Source organism: Sus scrofa, chromosome 13 (assembly GCF_000003025.6).
Source record: "Sus scrofa isolate TJ Tabasco breed Duroc chromosome 13, Sscrofa11.1, whole genome shotgun sequence".
Classification (NCBI taxonomy): domain Eukaryota; kingdom Metazoa; phylum Chordata; class Mammalia; order Artiodactyla; family Suidae; genus Sus; species Sus scrofa.
Genome location: NC_010455.5, coordinates 37819586 through 37831089, shown reverse-complemented (window position 1 = coordinate 37831089; position 11504 = coordinate 37819586). Strand labels below are relative to the sequence as shown.

Genomic DNA, 11504 nt, shown 5'->3' with positions numbered 1-11504 from the left:
AATAAGGCAGAGAATCTCTCTGACCCTCACTTTTTTCATCTATAAGTGGGGATTACACTCTCTACCTCCCTGGGTGGGTTAAATAAAATGAGGTTTATGAAAGAATGTAGCATAGTACCTGATCTATGTGGGGTTCAGTTACTAGAGCTTTCTCCCAGAGAGACTGATAATGAGCTTTTAACCATAGAAGACAGTGACCATTGGGAGTATCGCCCAACAAATTCTTTGCAGCTATTTTATACTGATGAGTAATACAGATATAGAGCACACACCAGTAAATGAAAGTTTCCAATAAAGCATTTAAAAAAACATTTGGGGCAATAAGGAGGAAAAATTAAAACATTTTTCAAGTTTATATTGAATTGTGTGTGAAAGTAAGATGTGAAAGATCGTGATTTTCTTGTATAATTCTGTGGCACTGTTTCCCAGGACACAGATTATGGAGCATAATATTTATGTCTGGCCTTGGAGCTTTGGGCTTCTGTGTGTCCCAGCAGAGCCCACATGGAGATTTTTCAACAAGGTGTCTTGCTAGAGATTCACACTAAATCGTCATTACTAGAATGGGATGCATTTCCCGCCCCCCACCCCCAACCTCTAGCTATTTCTTGCTGAATAAATATGCCAATTTGAAATCCCAGTGGATGTCTTTGTAGATTTTGGCTGCATTTTTTTCCTGTGCAGCTTATCGAGTTAATGAACTAACATTCTAAGAAATACACACGCCAATATTTTATGCTCCTTTTCTGTTGTATGTCTGCAGAATTCTCTTCAATTTATTGCCTGAAAACTAAAGTCTGTTCTTGTATGCTTCCGTTTCCAAATTATAGGTTCCCAGGGAACTGTAAAGTTCCTTCTCTGCCAGTAGTTAAACCCAAGTGTGATCAGTTTAAAAAGCAAATGAATGTTCCCATTTATTCTTGTCCTTTTAATAGAGTTCTTAAAAAAAAAAAAAACACTAAAAAGACAATTTTATTTTTCAATTTGTGCCACTCTGTGCATCCATATCTTTTCCTCGAGGGGATTTCCTTTACTGTGCTCCTCCAATTAGAGTTGGAATTGGCTAACAAAGAAAGTGTAACGAACAACATAAACCTCAAAAATTCATAGCTTTCAGCAAAACATATCGTTCATTATGAAGTTCCCAAGCTTTTCTAAGTTTTTTCTTTGCAGAGGGACACATGTATTTTGAGCAGAAGTTTTTAAACCTCATAACTGTATGTTCATCTCTCTAAGTCACTGAGTTAAGTTCAGTTCTCTAAGCTTAAAATTGTTACTCTATGTCCTATATTCCTGTGTTATGGTATACTTCTAAGTACTGCCATTAGAAGAAACCTGACTAGCAGAGTTAAGAGATTCATTGTCAAAATACGATTATTTAGTTCCTAGTTTTTCATGGCTGTTTGTAGGCACGATGTGGAGTGATTTGGGAAGGCTCCATTTCAGCCATCTTGTTCAACATAAGGAGAGATGAGAAAAGTCATCCTAACATAGTTTTAACAGAAAAATCCTTATTTGTTCAAATTTTCATTTGAACTGAATATGATTTTTAAAAATACTATGTGCTATTTTATTTCATTTGTCTTGTGATTTTCTACCTTGATGGGTAGAGATTGGGAAGTTCCATTATGTTGTAGATAAATTCCATTGTGTTGTTGAAATGTGGACTAAGCCTCATCCAACATTTCCAGACTCTGTTCATGGTTTCAGACGATGAGAAATACTCAAGTATTTGCAAGTCTGCATAGGATACAGAACATTGGCCAGGGGGCTGAGGGTTAGTACAGAAGTGCTTTCTTTTCTTGGGGATTTATTTTGACATTTGTTTTTCTTTCACACTATAATCCCCCACGAGCCAAAAAATGACTTTTGTTGTAGCAGGTCCCTGTAGGCATTCTCAGAAAATCTTATTTGACAATCGGTTTCTAGTAGCCTTGAGTTGAAGTCGTTACTCTTTGTAGTAACTCATAGACTGTCAGGGGTGACAAGGCATCCTGTGCAATGTATTTGGGAGCTAACCATTCGTTAGAAGTGTTCCAAGAAGGCAAGTGAAATCATGTAAATAAAACTGTTGTATGTGGAGTTTTTCTTCTTTCCTCCCAATAAAGTATTACTTGTTTTTCCAAATGTGCAGTAACTTGCATATTTCTTCTGAGAAATGTCCTCTGCTTTTTCCTGAGGATTTGTGACTTAATCCTCCACTTCATACAGCCCCTCTGTACAAACACAATATATTTCTATAGAAAAGAGAGGTTTACCCTTAATCAAGTGTTGCCTAATCTACCTACTAAATTACCCCCTGGAGACAGAGTAGGGCTCATTATTCTTTGCTGCAGGGTTTTCGGGTTTCACTCCATTTGTGCCTCTTCGGCAGTCTTCAGCAAAGTGGATGTTTGTTTGTCAAAGACTGAAGGTCCTGCAAAATGAAACGTAACATTTTTGTCAAATGAAATCACTGTTATTATGGGAGTAGAGTCTTGAATGCTCTGGAATAACAAGGCTTGAGGGGAAGGGGCTGGAAAAAGGAGTCTTGCTACAATGACATGATAATCTCTTACTCATTTCGATTGAGGTTACTTAGGATTAGACTATTTAAAAAAATATTATCCCATTTTGTGCCTTTTGGTCCCTAAAGTACACATTGATAAGGGGGAGACAACAGGCATCCTACTATAATCTCCAGTGAGAATTAGAAGCAGACATAGAGGTGCTAAAGGGAAGGATGTGCTTTAGCTCTCCAGAGAGAGGAGGGCTTGCTTTGTGGAATTTGCTTTTCCCCTCTTTAGCTTTAACTCTGAGGTGAGGTTTGAGCTATAAACTGGCAACATCATTTTTATATGTTTGTTAAAATCACTGCTGATGATCAATTTAACCAATAAAAAAACCATGCAGCTCAGCCAGAGCTCTGTGTGCATCTCAAGTGCTTTCATGGGGTGATCTTCCTTTCCCAGTTGAAAGCTTATGAACTAGAAGTTATGCTTTAAAAGCCTCTGAGACATGAGAACTTTAAGGGTTGTACTTGGGAGCATCTATATGTTTCTCTTCTGCTCTCCTTGAGTCCATACCATGTGCAGTATAGTATTCTTCTTTATTGAAGTATAGTTGATTTACAATGTTTCTTCAATTTCTGTTATATAGCCAGTGACCCAGTCACACACAGTCCCTGTGCTGTACAGTAGGGCCCCATTGTCCATCCATTCCAAATACAACAGTTTGCATCCAAAAACCCTGAACTGCCTGTCCATCCCACTCCTCTCCCCCCATCCCCCAGAACCACAAGTCTGCTCTCCTTAGCCATGAACTGTGTCTCTTTTATAGATAGAATCATCTGTGCCATATTTTAGGTTCCATAAATAAGTGATATCATATGATATTTGTCTTTTTCTTTCTGGCTTACTTCAGTTAATATGAGAATCTTTAGTTCCATCTATGTTGCTACAAATGACATTAATTTTTCTTTTTTATGGCTGAGTAATATTCCATTGTATATATGTAACCACATCTTCTTAATCCATTCATCAGTCAGTGGACATTTAGGTTTTTTCCATGTCTTGGCTATGGAATAGTGCTGAGGTTAACATAAGGGTGCATGTATCATTTTCAAGGAAAGTTTCGTCCTGATATATGCCCAGGAGTGCGATGGCTGGATCATATGGTAGTTCTATATTGAGTTTTCTGAGGTACCTCCATACTGTTTTCCATAGTGTTTGAAGTATAATTTTCAAAGTAGCAATGATGAAGGCATTACTGAATAACCTACACTTTGAAGGCAAGAGGAATGAAAGAAGAAAAAAGTTCTGAAAGCACACATTTTTTTCTAGGTAGAATCTATATAACTCACACACATGGGACTCAGGTATTCAGTAATCCCTATGGGGCAGTCATGTTCAACATGCATCAAAAGAGCTAGTCCAATTAAACCAGCAATGCCTGGCCAGGGTAATTGTGGCAGGTTTACCCTGAAATATGGATACCAGAGGTTATGCATTGGGGACACCTGCAAATCACAGTGTGTGTCACCCTGACATCAATAACCTCTTTCTAATAGATGCTGGTATTTCAGCACATCACTGGCTGATGTGGAGACCTGGGCATAGTTAATTTAAAAAATGTTAACTTTGACTTATGGCTTGTCCAAAGCATTGGTAAGCTGTATATTCAAACACTCCAGATTATGGAAATGACAATCAATGACATGGGCAATGATTTAGATGGAAGTCTTGCAAAAAGAACATATAACTCTAAAATCTTACTCCTATTCACTTAATAGTCTCTTCTGTAATACGTGTTTGGGAAGTCGGTAATTTGAATTTATGATATTTTTAATTTCTTCTCTGCTATTACACTTTCCCTCTACATCTTACTTATTTATGTTACCTGGAAAAAACCCTGCAAGGTTAAGCAATCATAAGTTTTTCTTACTAGAAAGGACTGTAGACTTTAATACAAGCCCCTTGTTTTGCAGATGGGGAGGTATGCCCAGCAAAGGCAAATAACCTGCCCAAGATTCCAGAGAGAGTTATTGGCAGAAGGGAGACCAGATCCTAGGCCTTTTGCATTCTTGTCCAGTGCCATTTGTGCAGTCGTTTGGTTCCGTAAAGTATGTGTGCTTTCAGTACAATTTGAACCATTAACCCAAAGGTCCAAAGATCAGGACTGTGCTCCCTCAGTGCTGGATATCAGATTGACAAAGATGACATAAAGTTGCCCCTTACAATAAACTAAGCTTTATGCATATTTTATAAACAAGATGTTCTATTATCTCCTATTCTCTCTTATGCCTTTAAAATAGAGTGAGTAAAAAAGTGGCAAATTGGTGATGGAGAAAATTGATATGAGAACAGTGTAAGAAGCTTAGGATTCTTCAGATGATAAATGAAAATTGGTTAAAGTATTTCTATCTTTGCCCCTTTTTCTTATTTGTAAAGGCTGGTCACCCATAAAGAAACTCAGGAAGTCTCTCGCCTTGGAAAACAAGTATAGATTGCTTAGACAATTCAACAATAAGAATGATAGCTGCTACCTTTTACTGAGCCATAAACTAGGCCAAGGATAGTGTCTTTGGTTAAGTTTCTTGGGAAATTGAGAGTCTGAGATTAACACGCAGGAAGCAGATTTTAAGAGTGCTCTCTGGAATGGAGAGAAGCAAGATCAGGCATCTGAAGAAACTGAACTGAAACTAGTGGTAACAAAAGCATCAGCAGTTCTTATAATTGCTCTGGAATTGGAGGGGCCTTTTGGAGGAAGTTGGCCCCCACTGAGATGAGAGGACTTTGTAACCCCTCATCAATAATCAGTGGATGCAGATAACTTCTGGGGAGTGCAAGGCAGCTTTCAGGGAGGCAACATTCCTGGCAGCTGGGGAATGGGTGCCTTAGTCCTGAGGAGAGTCTGGGCAGCACATCACTGCATCTAAGCAAACATCCGGTGTGTTATGTTGCACTCTTCCCTTTGACACCCACAACAGACACCTTGCCCACCCAGCTTCATAATATTTTTCAGTACAAGATGCTGTTAAAAAACAATCCTAGTTAGCTGGTTGCTTTGTATATACATTGACTTGTTTAATCTTCCCAACAAACAAATGAGGTTGCTACTATCTTTGAAGCCCTTTTTAGATGAGAAGATTGAGACCTGGTGATGTTACACAAGAGAATGGGCTGGCATTATTTTCTCAGGTCTCAACTATAGTAACCATTGCAGCAGTGAAAATAATTTTCTTACTGCTCCAAAAATGGGTAGAAAAGTTAGATGGCATAACCTTGGGTAAGGAGGCATCACGTGGATTTTACAGGGTAGTGGTAGTGGTTAAGCTTGTTTTAATCAGTGGGATCAACTTAAATGCTTTTTAAAAAGCATATAAAGCTCTGCCTTCATGTTGCCTCATTTCAGCAAGCAGTCCCACTAATTTTTTTTTCTTTAATGGACTTTTGTGTGCCAGGCACTGTGCTACCTGCTGAGATTTAACAATCCGTATGGTAAAATTCTTTACCCTTGAATATCTCAAGATCTTTTCTTCCGACTAAAGGTTTCCTTCCCAGGCATCTGATTTGCAGTGACTTCTGTAAGTAAACTAGAGGGTGTATTCCTAGGCCGTGCCTTGTTCTAGGGTGAAAGGCCATTTGAATGAAGTAACAATGAGAATATGTCTGCAGCTGGGGCCTTGGTGAGCCAGAACAGAAGCTCCAGAAGGCCTTATGAACCTCAGCTCTGCAGTAGGGCTTCAAGTGTCTGAGTGGGTGAAGGATGAAAGTACTGAGGGAGTTGAGGATCTAGATTCTATTCTAGGCTCAGTTTCTAATTAGCTGTGTGATTTTGAGCAAGTGATTTTTGTTTTCTCTGAGCCTGCTTTCTTATCTATAAGACAGGAGGCTGGTATTAGGGTAGGAGCCCTTTCAACTCTGAAATCTTGGGGTCCTGGGACTAACTGAAGGATGTATACATATGATGAGTTAAAAGTACCATGTGAGGGAGTTCCTGTGTGGCTCAGCGGTTTAAGGATCTGTCGTTGTCACTGCAGTGGCTCAGGTCACTGCTGTGATGTGGGTTTGATCCCTGGCTTAGAAACTTCTGCATGCCATGCATGTGTCCGAAAGGGGTGGGGGACATCTGGTAGGATAGTTCACAGTACCAATGGCAATGCTGCTGCCCAAATGGAGCTTTCATATCAGAGGTAGGGAAGTCTTCCTGTTGGGAATCTAGGAAAATGGGGGAAATTGGTCTCCTTCTATACCAGCTCTGTAATATATTATCTGTCTTTAAATATAGTTTATTCTAAGAACTCATTCTGTTTTCCATCTAAAGTGCAAGGTCTGTCATTTTGAGAAGACTTTTGTAGTGTGCACTAAAACATTGTTTTCTTTCTTTAGTGTAGTTGACTATAATAATACATCCACCAATTATTACTTTTCTTTTGGTGTAAGATAAAGATTATAACTGTGACAGGCTGGACACAAGATACACAATGCAAGATCTCCTCGGAATTGAGCTACTTGGGTTACAGACTTATTTCTCAAGGGCAGGAGCTATATATGGCTTTTAAATGTAATTATTTGTGAAGTAGACTATTATTGTAATAAGGCACTGTGTCAATAGGGACTATTCCCCCCCCCCAACTCTGTGGGTCATAGTAAGCTGTGGGAAAATAGAAAGAGACTAATTTGACAAAAACCTGTTTGATATTATCTAGGTTCACATTTCCTAAATGCATTTATGAAAGTGAAGTTCTATGAGATACTATTAGAAAAAGGGGGTTCCATTTGTCAAATGCCTTTGGAAAATAACACATACTCTTTTCCTTCACTTGGAGAGTCATCATGCATATTATTAGCATATTAAAGACTGAGAAGTCTGACAAGTCAAGACAACTGTTTAATGTTTTTTAATCCAAAATTTCACCAAGTCGTTTGATCAAAGAAGCCTTTTTTTTTTTTTTCTTTTTTCTTTTTTTCTCTCCTGGAATATCTAGTAACATTGCAAAGAATTAGTATTTTGTGGAACTTGGATAAATGCTGATCTAGGCAATTTACAGTGTGATAGCTGAATTTTAAAATCAGCACTTTGAGGGAGTTCCCCATTGTGGCTCAGTGGTAATGAACCTGACTAGTATCCATGAGGTTGCAGGTTTGATCCCTTGCCTTGCTCAGTGAATTAAGGATCCGGTGTTGCCATGAACTGTGGTGTAGGGTGTAGACACAGCTTGAATCCTGAGTTGCTGTGGTTGTGGCGTAGGCCAGAAGCTGCAGCTCTGATTCGACCCCTAGGCTGGGAACTTCCATATGCTGAAGGTGTGGCCCCTAAAGAAAAAAAAAATCAGCACTTTGATTATACTTTGAGGTTGAACAAACTCTATAATGATGCTTTATTAAGCATCATAAAATCTTCGCTTGAATAAGAATCAGCAGGCCATCTTACAATGGCTTTGCCCCTGACACTTTGTTAAAAAAAAAAAAGTCCTGTTAGAATGATTGGCCAAGCAAGTTATACTTCTGATACACTTTGAAAATTTTGCTCATTAAAAAAGTTGATGTGAAGCAAGCTTGAAAAATACTTATGACAGGCATAGTAATATTTCCTTCTATCACTACTTGACTTAGATTTGCATTGACTTCTTATTATAAGCTCACATTATGCGAGGCCTCAAATCCAAATGTGATGAAGAGTATTTTGGAGAAAGATGTGGAAATTATTCCAGGCTTTAAATATAAAATTGAATTTTTAAAGTATTCATTGTTAATCCTCACTTGGATGCAGTTTTGTCCTCTTCCTGCTAAAGCGATTCATTGGCAGTGGTGGAATATAGGGCTTTAGATTCCTGTTCTGCTGTCAAAATCAATTATATGGGTTGAAAGTGAAGCACAGAGCGTCCCTGTGTCATTACCAGCAGGCTTATTTTTATTTTGATTGTACATTTTTGGCTGTGAAAGGATCCTTATGAGAAATTAGAAAACCACAAATTTGAAAATGTTAACAGTTAAACAATATAATCTTGAATGTATGTCTCCTGAATGCCTGAGTCTGATTGTAAATGGGCCTGTAATTTCTGAAGGAACTGCACCTCTCTTAACCTGGCTTAATGTTGGCTTTACCCTTTCACTCATAGGGCTATTTACCTTCATACCCTAAATGGGGAATTAAGGCCATACAAGACTGTGGCTCCATTCACCTGGTTAAAGTTTCACTTCACAGGAATCACCACATGCACATTACAGTCCAATGTATGAGACTAGAGTAGTAGTTAAGATTGCATCTTTAGGGGCTTTGGTATCTGAGAGATATATTACTGGTGGGGGAAGAACCCTCTTTTCCATTGTAACAGATACTGTAGTGTTTTTAATTCTTTTATATATGTTTGTCCATATATATATATATATATATATATATATATATATTTGCTTTTTAGGGCTGCATTCCTGGCACATGGAGGTTCCCAGGCTAGGGATCGAATCAGAGCTACAGCTGCCGGCCACAGCAACGCCAGATCTGAGCTGCCTCTGTGACCTATATCACAGGTTATGGCAACACTGGATCCGTAACCCACTGGACAAGGGCCAGGGATCAAACCCGCAACCTCATGGTTCCTAGTTGGATTTGTTTCTGCTGATCCGCGACAGGAACTCCTATAATGTTTTTAATTCTTAAAGCTTGTTTTTTCCCCATATGAAAATAAGTCATATCTCTATATTTTAAATGCTATGAGATGAAAGTTTCATTCATAGGTTCATTCATTCCATACCCATTTATGCCAGGCTCTGTACTAACCTCTTGGGTTTCTGACACCTGGTTTTTGCTTCTTCCTCACCCTGTGTGATGGACAAATAGAACCATGAAGACATAATCATGTGTTAGGCCTACTAGGAGATGAGAGAATATAGCTCAAAGACATTTTTTAATAGCTTAAACTAGGCAGCAGTACAAGTTCATAAGATGAACATTCTAAGCAAAAGCAGTCTGAGTTTTTCCATCTGAGGCAGCTCCTACAGCTTTGTTGGGGTTTGCTGCAAATGTTCCCAGGCTGAGGGCTGGGCCCCTTCCCTGGTTCTGGTGAGTACTTCCAACATTTATGAGTCAGGAAATTATCTATCTAACTATCTATCTATCTATCTATCTATCTATCTATCTATCTATCTATCTATCTAGATACCTATCTATCTATAGTCACCTACTATTTCTCAAAGAAAAATTTCATTTTTTTGAAAACTTGAATATATAAACTATAGAGGTATAGGTAAAGTAGTCAAGATGTCTACTTGATGTTAATTTAGTTATATCCAAAATTACATACTACTTTTTGCCATTCTTGTGTTCAATGGCATACTCACTCACTCTCCACAAGAATCTTTTGAGGTATAATGGTATCCCTGGAGAGGCTTTTCCATCATCTAGTGCAGTCTTCCCAGTTTAGCTGGCCTTTACCTCTGAGTGGTTTAACCCCAGTACTTTGAGGATTGGTTGTGAGCCATTCACTGGAGTCCTATATAAAGCCACAGACATGATGTAACAATCATATAACATTAGTAGGGCCTATTTTACATTTTTTGAATAGGTGTAAATATTTTTTTAAGGTGTGTTTTTATCACACTGGTTTGTTAAGATCACAGAGTCCTGGGCTAACTCCTAGTGTTGCTGTTTGCCAGCTATGTGATGTATGGCAGGGTAAGTTTCTGAATCTCAGGTGATGACAGTACCATCCTCCTAGTGCTGTGGTCATTTGGAAAACAACACACAGGACAGAATAAATGTTGGGCAGTGCCTTGATGATGCTGATGAGTATGTTGATGATGTCATGTTGATCTACGCTAAAGCCTGTGAGGGCTTCCTGGAGGCCTTATTAGAGTAAGAAGTGCCCTGTGCAGTTGGCCCTGGCTTTCTTTAGGAACCCCTCTCCTTCCACTGGCTCCCTCACTCATTGCTCCAGCATTCCATTCCCAAGCCTGCCTTGCTCTCAAGTCTTAGAACCTGTCATTCCCTTGATTAGAATGTTCTGTCTTTACATATGTGTGTGACTTACTCCTTTACTTGCTTTATGTCTCTGCTCAAATGTTATCTCCCCAGAGGTTTTCTCTGAATACTCTTTCTGTTTTGATTTTATTATTATTTTTTTATATAATGATTTTTATTTTTTTCTGTTCTAGCTGGTTTAGAGTGTTCTGTTATTTTATTTTATTTTATTTTTTAGGGCCACGCCTGCAGCATATGAAGATTCCCAGGCTAGGGGTCGAATTGGAGCTGTAGCTGCCAGCCTACGCTACAGCCATAGTAACACCAGATCCTTAACCCAGTGAGTGAGGCCAGGGATCGAACTTGCGTCCTCATGGATGCTAGTTAGATTCATTTCTGCAGAGTCAAGAGGGGAACTCCTGAATGCTCTTTCTAGTTCATTGTTCTTGTCATTCTTTATGTTCCAATCTTAGTTTATTCATGATGCATGTTACAGCCTAAAGATAATAATGTATAGTTATTTATATACTTGTTTCTTAGCTGTCTTTCCCATGAGCACATAGGACTTTGAACATCTTCCTCGCTAGAATGTAGGATTCTCTTATGTTTCCAGAACACTACTGACCCATAGTAGGCATTCAATAACTATTTTTGACTAACTGAATAAATGAATTATTACAGGTGAGCCAAATGGAAAAAAAAATCCCAGAGCATTTCTGCGGATTGTGAGTGGCTGCCTGGCACCGGGTAGAGAAGGATGGGGGATTTGCATCCTGGGAGATGAAGAGTATTAATGCTGGTCAGCAGCGGGTGCTGGGGGCTTGGGAGAGAACAGGGGCATATGTTCTAAATGAGATATGGTGATGACCTCTTTGGAAGTGAGGACCCATATCTTATTCAATTTGGTCATTCTAGTACCAATAAGTAGTACAGTAATGATGTGTTAATAATGTTCAATAAGTAGTACAGTAATGATGTAAATGAATGGCTGAATAACCAGGTGGACTAAGTGTAAATAATAGGTACATCATCTAGGCTTTGTCATGAGGTTTGTTGGAATAGGA

General features: G+C 38.8%; 1 protein-coding gene across 21 annotated transcripts in view; it reads left to right on the top strand.

Moving 5' to 3' along the window:
• Positions 1-11504, top strand: part of ERC2 (ELKS/RAB6-interacting/CAST family member 2) — a 979000-nt gene that overhangs the window by 536423 nt on the left and 431073 nt on the right. The window lies entirely within an intron of this gene.